The following is a 13,685-nucleotide window of genomic DNA, read 5'->3' on the forward strand; positions in this document are numbered from 1 at the left end:
TCACTCTAACACTTACCCTCACACTAACTCTCACCCTATACCTAACCCTAAATCTAACCCTCACCCTATCCCTCAACCTAACCATAATGCTAACCTTAACCCTCACTCTCACCCTAATCCTCACACTAACCCTTATCCTCACAGTAACCCTAACCCTAACCCTAAGCCGCACATTAAGGCTAACCCTCACCCTAACCCTGATCCTACCCTTCACCCTACCCCTCACCCTACCCCTAACCCTAACCCTCACAGTCACCCTAACCCTCACCTACACGCTCACCCTCAACTTCAGCCTAACCCTAAACCTAACCCTAAACCTGACCCTCACCCTAAACCTAAACCTCACCCTCACTCACACCCTCACCTTCAGCCTACACCTAACCCTAACACTAATCCTAACCCTAACCCTCACACTCCCTCTAAACCTAAATCTAACCCTAACCCTCACGCTGACTTTCACCCTAACACCAACCCTATCCCTAATTCTCATCCTAACCCTACCACTAAACCTCACCTTAACCCTAACCCTAACCCTAATGCTAACCCTAACCCTCACACTCGCCCTAACCCTCACTCTAACCCTTACCCTCACCTTAACCCTCAAACTATCACTAAACCTCACCCTAACCCGCACCCTAACCCTAACCCTAAACCTAACACTCTCCTTAATGCCCACCCTAACCCTCAACCTAACCGTAACCCTCAGCCTCACCCTGACCCTCACCCTAAACCTTACACTTACCCTAATACTAACCCTAACCCTAACTCTAAACCTCACCCTCAACCTAACCCTAACCTGAACCCTAACCCTCACCCTAATATTCACCCTAACCCTAACACAGTCCCTAAACCTCACTCTCACCCTAAACCTCATTCAAACCCTTACCCTTACCATAACCCTAACGATAAGACTAGCACTAATCCTACCGCAAACCGAACCCTCACCCTCACCCTAACCCTCACTGTCACCTTAACCCTCACCCTAACCCTAACCGTCTCCCACACCCTAAAACTCACCCTCAACCTCACCATAACATTACCCTTAACCTCACCCTAAACATAACCCTCACCCTAAAGCTAACTCTAGCACTCACCCTCATACTAACCTTCACCCTAACCTTAACCCTCACCTTAACCCTCACCCTAATCCTAACGCTAACTCTAAGCCTCAATCTCACCCTAACCCTCACCCTAAACCTTATCCTCACACTAACCCTAACCCTAACCCTAACCCTCACATTAAACCTAATCCTCACCCTAACCCTAACCCTAATCCTCACCCTAGCTCTCACCTTAACCATAACCCTAAACCTCACCCTAACCCTAACCCTAACCCTCACTTTCACCCTAAGCCTCACCGTCACTCTACCCTCACCCTAAACTAAACCTCACCATCACCCTAACCCTCACCATCAACCTCAACACTAAGCCTCAACCTAAACCTAACCCTAATGCTAACCCTAAACCTCAACTTCACCCTAACCCTCACCCTAACCCTTACCCTCAACCACAACCTCAACCTAACCCTAACACTAACCCTAACCCTAACCCTCCCATAAGCCTCACCCTAACCCTAACCCTAACCTTAACCCTCAGCTGAACCCTCCCCCTAACCATAACCCTTACCTTAATCCTTACGCTATACCTAAACCTAAAGCTAACCCTCACCCTAACCCTCACCCTCACCATAAATGTAATGCAAACATTAACCCTCAACCTCACCCTACATTTCGACCTAACATTTACCCTCACCTTAAACCTATCCCTCACCCCCACCCTAACCCTCACCCTAATCCTATACCTCACCCTGAGCCTCAAGCTCAACCTCAGCCTAACCTTAACCCTAACCCTAATTCAAACCCTAACCCTCTACATCACCATAACACTAAACCTAACCTAACCAAAACCCTCACGCTAACCCTAACTCTATCTCTAACCCTCACCCTAACCGTAATCCTAAACCTAACCCTCAACCTCACCCTAACCCTTACCCTCACCCTAACCCTCAGCCTAACCCTCAGCCTAACCCTCATACTAACCCTAACCCTAACCCTAACCCTCACACTAACCTTAACACTAACCCTAACCCTAAACCTCAAGCAAACCCTAACCTCACCCTCACCCTCAGCCTCACATTCACCCTCACCCTAACCCTCACACTCATGCTGACACTCACCCTCACTCTAACCCTAAACATAACCCTTACCCACACCCTAATCCTAAACATCACCCTCATCATCACCATGACCCTCGCCCTAACCCTCACCCTCAACCTCACCCTAACCCTAACCATAACCATAACACTCACCCTAAACCTAACTCTGACCCTCACCCTCAACCTAACCCTAAGCCTAACCCTACACCTAAGCCTAATCCTAAACCTAAACCTCACCCTCACCCTCACCCAAAACGAAAACTCAGCTTAACCCTAAGCCTAACCCTAGCAATCACCTAAACTTTACCCTCACTGTCACACTAAACGTAATCCTCAACCCAAACCTAACCCTCACCCTAACCCTAACCCTCACCCTCACTTTAACCCTAACCCTAACCCTAGCTCTCACCCTAACCCATAGCCTCATCGTCACTAACCCTCACCCTAACCCTAACCCTCACACTAACCCTCACCCTCACCCTAACCCTCACCTTAACTGTATTCCTAACCCTAAACCTAACCCTCAACATAACCCTCACCCTTACCCTGACCCTAAACCTAACCACAACCCTAACCCTCACCCTAACCCTAACCCTAACCCTAATGCTATTTCTAACCCTCACCCTCACCCTAACCGTCACTCTAACTCTTACCCTCACCCTAACCCTAACCCTTATCCTCACACTAAACCTAACCCTAATCCTAACCCTCACACTAACCTAAACCTAACCCTAACCCTCAGCCTAACCCTCACCCTAAACCTAACCCTAGTCCTCACCCTATAACTAACCCTAATCCTTAACCTCACCCTAACCCTAACCATAACCATAACTCTCACACTAAACCTACCCTCACCCAAACACTCACCCTAACATTAATCCTCACCCTAATCCTAACCTTAACCCTAGGCCTCAGCCTCACACTACCCACACACTAACCCTAAACCTAAAACTAACCATAACCCTAACCCTAAACCTTACTCTCACCCTTACCCTCATCCTCACCATCACCCTCTACCTAACCCTCACCCTCAACCTCACGTTAACCCTAACCATAATCCTAACCCTAACCCTAAACCTGACACTGACCCTCACCCTCATCCTCAGCCTCATTCTATGCCTAACTCTAAACCTAAGCGTAATCCTAAACCTAATGCACACCCTCACCCTCACCCTGAACCTAAACCTCACCCTAACCCTTACTTTAACCCTAGCCCTCACCGTAACCTTACTCTCACCGTCACTCTAACCCTCACATTCACACTAACACTCACCCTAACCCTAACCCTAACCCTCACCCTCACTCTCAGCCTAACCCTAACCATAACCCTCACCCTAACACTAACCCTACAACTCAACATAAACCTTACCCTCAACCTAATCCTAATGGTAAACCTGATCCTCACCCGAAAATTAACCCTAACCCTAATGCTATCCCTAACCTTCACCCTCATCCTAACCCTCACTCTAACCCTTACCCTCAGCCTAACCCTAACCTTAACCCTAAACCTAAACCTCACCCTAACCCTAACCCTAACCCTATCCCTCACCCTAAATCTTACCTCACCGTCACTCTAACCCTCACCCTAACCATCATCCTCATCCTAACCCTAACCCTAACCCTCACCCTCACCCTAACCCTCACCATCACATTAACCCTCACTCTAACTCTAACCGTCATCCACACCATAAAACTCACCCTCACCCTCACCCTCACCCTCACCTTAACCTTACCTGAAACCTCACCCTAAACCTAACCCTCACCCTAAACCTAAATCTAACACTCAACCTCATACTAAACCTAACCCTCACCTTAACCCTCACACTAACCCTCACCCTAACCCTAACGCCAACCCAAACAATCAATCTCACCCTAAACCTCACCCTAACCCTTATTCTCAAACTAACCCTAACCCTAACCCTAAACTTCACATTAACCCTAACCCTCACCCTAAACCGAAACCTACCCCTCACCCTAACCCTCACCCTAACAATTACCCTAACCCTGACCTTTACCCTAACACTCATCCTCACCCTAAACATTATGCTAACCCTAACCCCCATCCGAACCCTAACCCAAATCCTCACCCTAACCCTAATCCTCACCTTAAACCTCACCCTCACCCTAATCCTTACCCTAAGCCTAACCCTATCCCTAATCCTCACCATAACCCTAACCCTCACCCTCACGCTCCCCATCACTCTCAGCCTAACCCTAAGCCTAAACCTTACCCTCACCCTCACCCTAACCCTCAACCTCACCCTAAATATGACCCTAAGCCTCCCTCTCACGCTAAACATAACCCTAAACCTCACCCTAACGCTAACCCTCACCCTAAATCTCACCCTAACCCTAACGCTAACCTCAACCCTCACCCTCACCCTAACACTCACTTTAACCCTTATTCTCACACTAACCCTAACCCTAACCCTAACCCTCACTCTAAACCTAACACTCACCCTAAACCTAACAGTAACCCTCACTCTAAACCTAACACTCACCCCCACCCTAACACTCAAGGTCACCCTAATCCTCACCGTAAACCTAAACCATAACCACACCCAAAACCTCACCCTCACCCGAACCCTAACACTCACACGAACCCTCACCCTCACCCTCACCCTAACCATAAACATAACCCTAACCCTTACCCTCACCCTAACCCTCAGCCTCACACTAACCCTCATGCTAAACTTTACGCTCAACCTAGCCCAAACCCTAACCCTCAACCTAACACTCACACTAACCCTATCCCTTACCCTCAGCCTAACCTTTATCCATACCCTAAACCTAACCTAACCCTCACCCTAACCCTAACCCTAACCCTAATCTTAACACTAACCCTCACCCTCACCCTAACCCTCACACTCACCACAACCTCACCCTAAACCTACCCCTACCCCATTCCATAACCCTTACCCTAACCCTAACACTCAACCTAACCCTAATCCTACCCCTAACACTCACCCACACACTAACCATAAACCTAACGTTATCCCTCACCCTAATCCTAATCCTCACCCACACCCTAACCCTCACCCTCATCCGTAAACTCAACCTCACCCGAACCCTCATCCTCACCCTAACCCGAACCCTCACACTAAACATCACCCAAACCCTAATCCGAACCCTAACACTAACCCTCACCCTCACCCTCAACCTAACCCTCACCCTCAACCTAACCCTCACCCTAACCGTAACCCTCACCTTAAACTAACCATAAATCTAACCATAACCCTCACACTCACTGTGCCCCTCACCCTAACCCTAACCCTAAGCCTAATCTTCACCGTTACCCTGACTGTCACTCTCAGCCTTAACCTAACCCTATCCCTATTCTTATTCCTAACCCTCACCCTCACCCTCAGCCTAAACCTAAACCTAACCCTAATCCTCACACTCACCCTCACCCTCACTCTCACCCTAACCCTCACCCTCACCCTAACCCTCATTGTCACCCTAAACATCACCGTAACCCTCTCACCATAACCCAAACCCTAACCCTCACCCTAAACCTAACCTCAGCTTAACCCTCACCCTAATCCTCACCCTAACCCTAACCCTTAACTAACTGAAACCATCACCCTCACCTTAACCCTCACCCTCACCCTAGCCCTCACCCTAAACCTAAACTTAACACTAATCCTCACCCTTCACCTCCCCTTCCCCTCAGGCTTACCCTAAACCTAACCTTAATCCTACCCCTAAACCTCAACCCCAACCTCACCCTAACCCTAAACCTAACCCTAACACTAACCCTCACCCTCATCGTCACCCTAACCCTAAACTTAACCCTAAAAATTAGCATGACTCTAGCCCTAACCCTAACCCTAACAATAAAACTCACCCTAACCCTAAAACAAACCCTAACCCTCACCCTCACCCTCATCCTAACCCTCACTCTGACCCTGACCCTCACCATCACACTAACCCTAACCCTCACCCTAACCCTCAACCTCACCCTCAGCCTAAACTTAACACTAAACCTAATGCTAACCTAAACGTCACCCGCACCCTAACCTGAACCGTCAGACTAAACCTAACCATCATCCTAAACCTTGCCGTCACCCTAACCCTAACCCGCACCCTCACCCTACCCTCACCCTAACACTTACCGACACCCTAACCCTCACGCTAACCCTATAACTAACTGTCACCCTAAACCTTACCCTAACCCTAACCACAATCCTAAGCTTAACCCTGAACCTAAACCTGAACCTAACCCTAAACCTCACCCTCACCCTAACCCTCACACTAAACTTTACCCTCAACCTAACCCAAACCCTAACCCTAAAACTAACACTCACACTAACCTTACCGTAACCCTCAGACTAACCCTTATCCTAACCCTAACCCTAACCATAACTATAACCGTAACCCTAACCCTAACCCAAAACCTCACACTAACCCTAACTCTAACCCTCAGCCTAACCCTCATGCCAACCCTAAACTTAACCCTCAACCTCCCCCTAATCGTCACACAAACCCTAACCCTTACCTAAGCGAAACCCTCACCCTCACCCTAACCCTCACCCTCAACGTAGCCCTAACCCTAAACGTAACCCTAACCCTAATCCTCACCCTCCAACTCCCCTTCACCCTCAGCCTTACCCTAAATCTAACCTTAATCCTAACAATAACCCTCAACCCTACCCTCACCCTAACCCTAATCCTAACACTAACCCTCACCCTCATCGTCACCCTAACCCTAACCCTAACCATAAAAGTTACCATAAACCTAGCCCTAATCCTAACCATAAACTCACCCCAACCCTAAACCTAACACTAACCCTCACCCTCACCCTCACCATCACCCTCATCCTAACCCTCACCCTCACCCTGACCCTCACCATTACACTAACCCTAACCCTTACCCTAACCCTCACCCTCACCCTCAGCCTAAACCTAACCCTAACCCTAATCCTAAACCTAACACTCACCCTCATCGTAACCCTAACCCTAAAACTCACCCTCAACCTCAACCTCACCCTCACCCTCACCCTCACACTAACTCTCAACCTCACCCTAAACATCACCCTAACACTAACCCTCAACCTAAGGCTAATCCTAAGCCTCTCCCTAACCCTAACCCTCACCCTAACCCTAATGCTAACCCTAACACTCACCCTCACCTTAACCCTCACCCTAAACTTTATCCTCACACTAAACCTAACCTACCCTTAACCCTCACACTAACCCTAACCCACACCCTAACCCTCTCCCAAAAACTCACCCTAACTCTCACCCTAACCCTAAAGCTAACCCTAAACCTCACCCTAACCCTAACCCTAAGCCTAACCCTCACCATCACCGTAACCCTCACCATCACCCTAACCCTCACCCTAACCCTAAATTTCAACCACACCCTTACCCTCACCCTCACCAGAACTCGACCCTCACCCGAACACTCACCCTCACCCTAAACCTCACCCTTACAATAACCATCAACCTAACCCTAACTCTCACCCTAACACTAACCCTAAACCTCAAGTTAAACCTAACCCTCAACCTAAACCTAACCCTCACCCTTAACCTAACCCCCACCCTAACATTAACCCTTACAATAAAGCTAACCCTAACACTCACCCTCACCCTAACCCAAACCCTCATCCTAACCCTAACCCTAAACCTAATGCTAACCCTAAACCTCACCCTCACCCTAACCCTAACCCTAACCCTCACACTAAACCTAACCCTCACGCTAAACTTTTCTGTCACCCTAACCCTAAACCTCAACCTCACCATAAACCTCACCCCAACACTTACCCACACCCTAACCCTCACCCTAATTCTAAAACGAATTCTCACCCTAAACCCCACCCTAACCCTAACCTAAGTCTAAACCTCACCATCACCGTAACCCTCACCATCACCCTAACCCTCACCCTAACCCTAAATTTCAACCACACCCTTACCCTCACCCTCACCAGAACTCGACCCTCACCCGAACACTCACCCTCACCCTAAACCTCACCCTTACAATAACCATCACCCTAACCCTAACTCTCACCCTAACACTAACCCTAAACCTCAAGTTAATCCTAACCCTCAACCTAAACCTAACCCTCACCCTTAACCTAACCCCCACCCTAACATTAACCCTTAACAATAAAGCTAACCCTAACACTCACCCTCACCCTCAACCTCATGCTCACCCTAACCCAAACCCTCATCCTAACCCTAATCCTAAACCTAATGCTAACCCTAAACCTCACCCTCACCCTAACCCTAACCCTAACCCTCACACTAAACCTAACCCTCACGCTAAACTTTTCTGTCACCCTAACCCTAACCCTCAACCTCACCATAAACCTCACCCCAACACTTACCCAAACCCTAACCCTCACCCTAATTCTAAAACGAATTCTCACCCTAAACCCCACCCTAACCCTAACCACAACCCTAAGCCTAACCCTGACCCTAACCCTCACCCTAACCCTAAACCTCACCCTCACCCTAAACCTCACCCTAAATTTTACCCTCAAACTAACCCAAACCCTAACTGTAAACCTAATATTCACACTAACCCTTACCGTAACCCTCAGCCTAACCCTTATCCTAACCCTAACTCTAACCCTCACCATAAACGTAACCCTAACCCTAACCCTAAACCTCACACTAACCCTAACCCTAACCCTCAGCCTAACCCTCATCCCAACCCTAATACTAACCCTAAACCTCACCCTCACCCTCACCCTAACACTAGCCCTAATCCTCACCCTAACACTAACCCTCACCCTCACCTTCACCCTAATCCTTACCCTCAACATAAACTTATCCCTAAACCTAAACCTAACCCTAACTCTCACACGAACACTCAGCCTCACCCTAACCATCACCCTAACACCAAAAATCAACCTAAAGCTAACCCTCACCCTAACCCTAACCCTCAACCTAACCATAACCTTCACACTAAACCTAACCCTCAGCTTCATCCTCACCCACACCCTAACCAAAACCCTAACCCTCATCCTAACATTTACCCTCACCCTCACCCTCATCCTCACCCTAAACCCCACCCTAACCCTAAACCTAAACCTTACCTACCAGAAAACCTCACCCTCACCCTCACCCTAACCCTAACCCTCACCCTCACACTAGCCCTCACCATAACTCGAACCCTCACCCTAACCCTAACCCTAACCCTCACCCTCACCCTCACCCTAATCCTAACATTAACCTTAAACCTAATGCTAACCTTAAAACTCACACTCCCCCTAACCCTCACCCTAACCGATACCGTCACCCTAAGCCTAACCCTAACCCTCACACTAAACCTAACCTCAAACTAACTCTAACGCTAACTCTCAGCTTAACACTCACCCTAAACCTAAACCTAACCTTAACCCTCACCCTATCCTTAAACATAAACCAAACCCTCACCCTAACCCTCACCCTAAACCTAATGCTAACCCTAACCCTCAACCTCACCGTAAATCTCACCCTAACCCTTAACCTCACCCTAACCCAAACACTCACCCTCAACCTAACCCTCACCCTTACACTTAACCATACCCTAAACCTCAACCTAACCCTAAAACTAACCCTCACCCTAACCTTAACCCTAATCCTAAGCCTCATCCTCACCCTAACCGTCACCCTGACATTTATCCTCACCCTAATCCTTATCCTAAACCTAAAACTAACCCTCACACTAACCCTAACCAAACCATCAGCATAAGACTTATCCTAACCCTAAACCTAACCCTAACCCTCACCCTAAACCTAACCCTAACCCTAACACTAACCGTTACACTAACACTAACCCTAACCCTCAACCTAACCCTCATCTTAACCATAATCCTAACCCTAACCCTCACCCTCACCCTGCCCTAACCCTAACCCTCACCCTAAACCTAACCCACACCCTCATCCTCCCCATCACCCTCAGCCTAACCTAATCCTAACATTAATCCAAAACTTCATTCTCACTCTCACCCTAACCTTAACCCTATCCCTATCCCTATCCCTTACCTTTACCCTCACCCTCACCATATACCTCACCCTCACGCTAACCCTAAACCAAACCCTAACACTCACCCTAACCCTCACCCTAACCCTAACACTAACCTTACCCTCATCCTCACACTAAACCTCACCTTAACCTTTATTCTCACCATAACCCTCACCCTAACACTAACCCTAATGGTTACCCTAAACCTAACCATCTCCCACACCCTGACTCGCAAACTCACCCGAACCCTCACCCTCACCCTAACACTCTTTCTAACCCTAATGCTAACCCTAATCCAAAACCTAAGCCTCACCCTCAAACTCAACCTAACCCTAACACTAATCCTAAACCTAACCCTCACCATCACCCTAACCCTAACACTCACCCTAAACCTAACCCTACCCTACCCCTCTCCCTAACCCTACCCCTCAACCTAACACTAACCCTAGCCTTAACCCTCACCCTCACAAGAAACCTAAACCTAACCTTAACCCTCATCCTAACCCTAATCCTCACCCACACCCTCACCCTCACCTTCACCCTCACCATCATCCTTTCCCTACCCCTCAACCTCACACTAAACATCACCCAAACCCTCACCCTCACCATAATCCTAACCCTAACCCTAACCCTCACCCTAACCCTTACCCTCACCCTATCCCTAATTGTAACCCTAACCATAACACTCACACTAACTGTAACCCTCACTCTAACCCTAATCCTAACCCTAACCCTAACCTTCACCCTCACGCTGACCCTCACCCTCAGCCTAACCCTAACCCTAACACTAATCCTAATTCTAACTCTCAGCCTCACCCTCACCCTAATCCTAACCCTAACCCTCAGCCTCACACTGACCCTCACCCTAAACCTTACCGTCACCCTCACATTAACCATCACCCTCACACTAAACATCACCCTAACCCTAACCCTCACCCTAAACCTAACCCTAACCCTCACCCTAATACTAACCCTCACCCTAACCCTCACTGTAACCCTAACGCCAACCCTAACCCTCAGCCTCACCCTAAACCTCACCCTAAACCTTATCCTCACACTAACCTTAACCCTAAGCCTAACCCTCACACTAACCCTAACCCTCACCCTAACCGTATCCCGACACATCTCCCTAACTCTCACCATACCCATAACCCTTACCCTAAACCTCAACCTAAACCTAACTCTAGACTTAACCCTCACCCTAACCCTCACCGTCACGCTAACCCTCACCCTAACACTAACCCTCAACATACCAAAACCCTCACCCTCACCCGGACCCTAACCCTCACACGAACACTCACCCTCACCCTAACCCTCAACCTTATACTAAACATCACTCTAACCCTCACTCTCACCCTAACCCTAATCCTAACCCTTACCCTACCCTAACCTTCAACCTAACACTAACCATCACCCTGACCCTCACCTTTGCCCTAACCCTAACCCTAACACTCACTCTAACACTAACCCTAAACCTAAACCTCACCCTAAACCTAACCCTCACCCTAACACTAACCCTCAAACTGAACCGAACTCTAACACTCACCCTCAGCCTAAACCTAGCCCTCATCCTAACCCTAACTGTAAACCTAATGCTAAACATAAACCTCATCCTCACCCTAAGCCTCACCCTAAACATTACCCTCAACCTCACCCTAACCCTCACACTAAACCTAAAACTCACCATAACCCTAACCATAACCCTCACACTAAACCTAACCCTCACCCTAACACTAACACTAACCCTCAGCCTAACCCTCAACCTAAAACTAACCGTAACCCTAATACTGACCCTATCCCTAACCATTACCATAACCCTCACCCAAACCCTCACCCTAACACTCATGCTAACCCTAACCCTCACCCTCACACTAACCCTCATCCTAACCCTTACCCTCACCCTAAACCTAAACCTCACCCACCTCCTAACCCTCAACCTAACACCTACACCCTCACCCTCACCCTAAGCCTAAACCTAACACTAACCCTCACCCTAACCCTCACTCTAACCCTAAACATAACCCTAACCCTCACCCTCACCCTAACACTCACCCTAACCTTTACTCTCAACCTAAACCAAACCCTAACCCTAAACCTAACACTCACACTAACCCGAAAACTAACCCTCTGCCTAACCCTTATCCTAACCCTAAAACTAACCCTAAACCACACCCTAAACCAAACCCTAACCTTAACCCTAACCCTCACACTAACCCTAACCCTAACCCTCAGCCTAACCCTCACCCTAACCCTAACCCTAAACCTAACCCTCACCCTAACCCTAACCCTCACCCTAAACCTAACCGTAACCCTCACCCTCACCCCAAACCCTCACCCACACCCTAACCCTCACACTCACCTGAAGCCTAAAACTTACCCTAACCCTAAACCTCACCCTAAACATCACCCTAACCCTAATCCTCACCCGAACCCTGACACTCTCCCTAACACTCACTCTCACCCAAACCTTCAACGTCACAATAAACATCACCCTAACCCTACCCCTGAGCCTAACCATAACCCTCTACCTAAACATAACCCACACCCTGACCTTCACCCTAACCCTATCCCTAACCCTTACCCTAACCCTTACCCTAAACCTAAACCTCACCCTAAACCTAACCCTAATCATTACCAACACCATAACCCTAAACCTAACCCTAACCCTAACGCTAACCCTAAACCTCATCTTCACCCTAATCCTCACAGTAACCCTTACCCTAACCATAAACCTAACCCTAACCCAACCCTAATCCTCACCGTAAACCTAACCCTTGCCCACACCCTAACCCTCACCATCACCCGAACCCTCATCTTCACCCTAACACTCACACGAACGCTAGCCATAACCCTTACCATACACTTAACCCTCACCCTCACCCTAAGCCTAAGCCTAACCCTAACCCTAAACCTAAACCTCACCCTCAGCCTAAACCTAATCCTCAACCTAACGCTCACCCTATTGATAACGCTAAACCTACACCTCACCCTCACCCTAACTCTTATCCTCACACTAACCCTCACCCTAACACTAACATTAACCCTCACATTAACCCTAATCTTCAACCTATACCTCACCCTAACAATAACCCTAACCGAAATCCTAACCCTCACACTCACCCTCACCCAAACACTAACCCTCACAATTACCCTCACCCTCACCCTAAACATCACCCTAACCCTAACCTTCACCCTAAACTTAACAATACCCCTCACCCTTAATCTAACCTCAGCTTAACCCTCACCCTCACCCTTATCCTCACCCTAACCCTAAACCTTACCTAAACGAATCCCTCACCCTCACCTCACCCTAACCCTAACCCTAACTCTAACTCTAACCCTAATCCTAAAACTCACCCTAAAACTAAACCTAAACCTCACCCTCACCTGCACCCTAACCCTAACCCTCACACTAACCATAATCTTAACACTTAGCCTAAACCTCATTGTAATCCTAACCCTAAACCTAACCCTAACCCTCACCTTCATTTTCACCCTCACCATCACCATAACCCTAACCCAAACCCTCATCCGAACCACACCGTCACCCGCACCCTCACACTAACCCTCACCCTC

This window comes from Dipodomys merriami, unplaced genomic scaffold (genome assembly GCF_024711535.1).
Source record: "Dipodomys merriami isolate MVZ:Mamm:240054 unplaced genomic scaffold, mDipMer1.0.p SCAF_88, whole genome shotgun sequence".
In the NCBI taxonomy this organism is placed as follows: Eukaryota; Metazoa; Chordata; class Mammalia; order Rodentia; family Heteromyidae; genus Dipodomys; species Dipodomys merriami.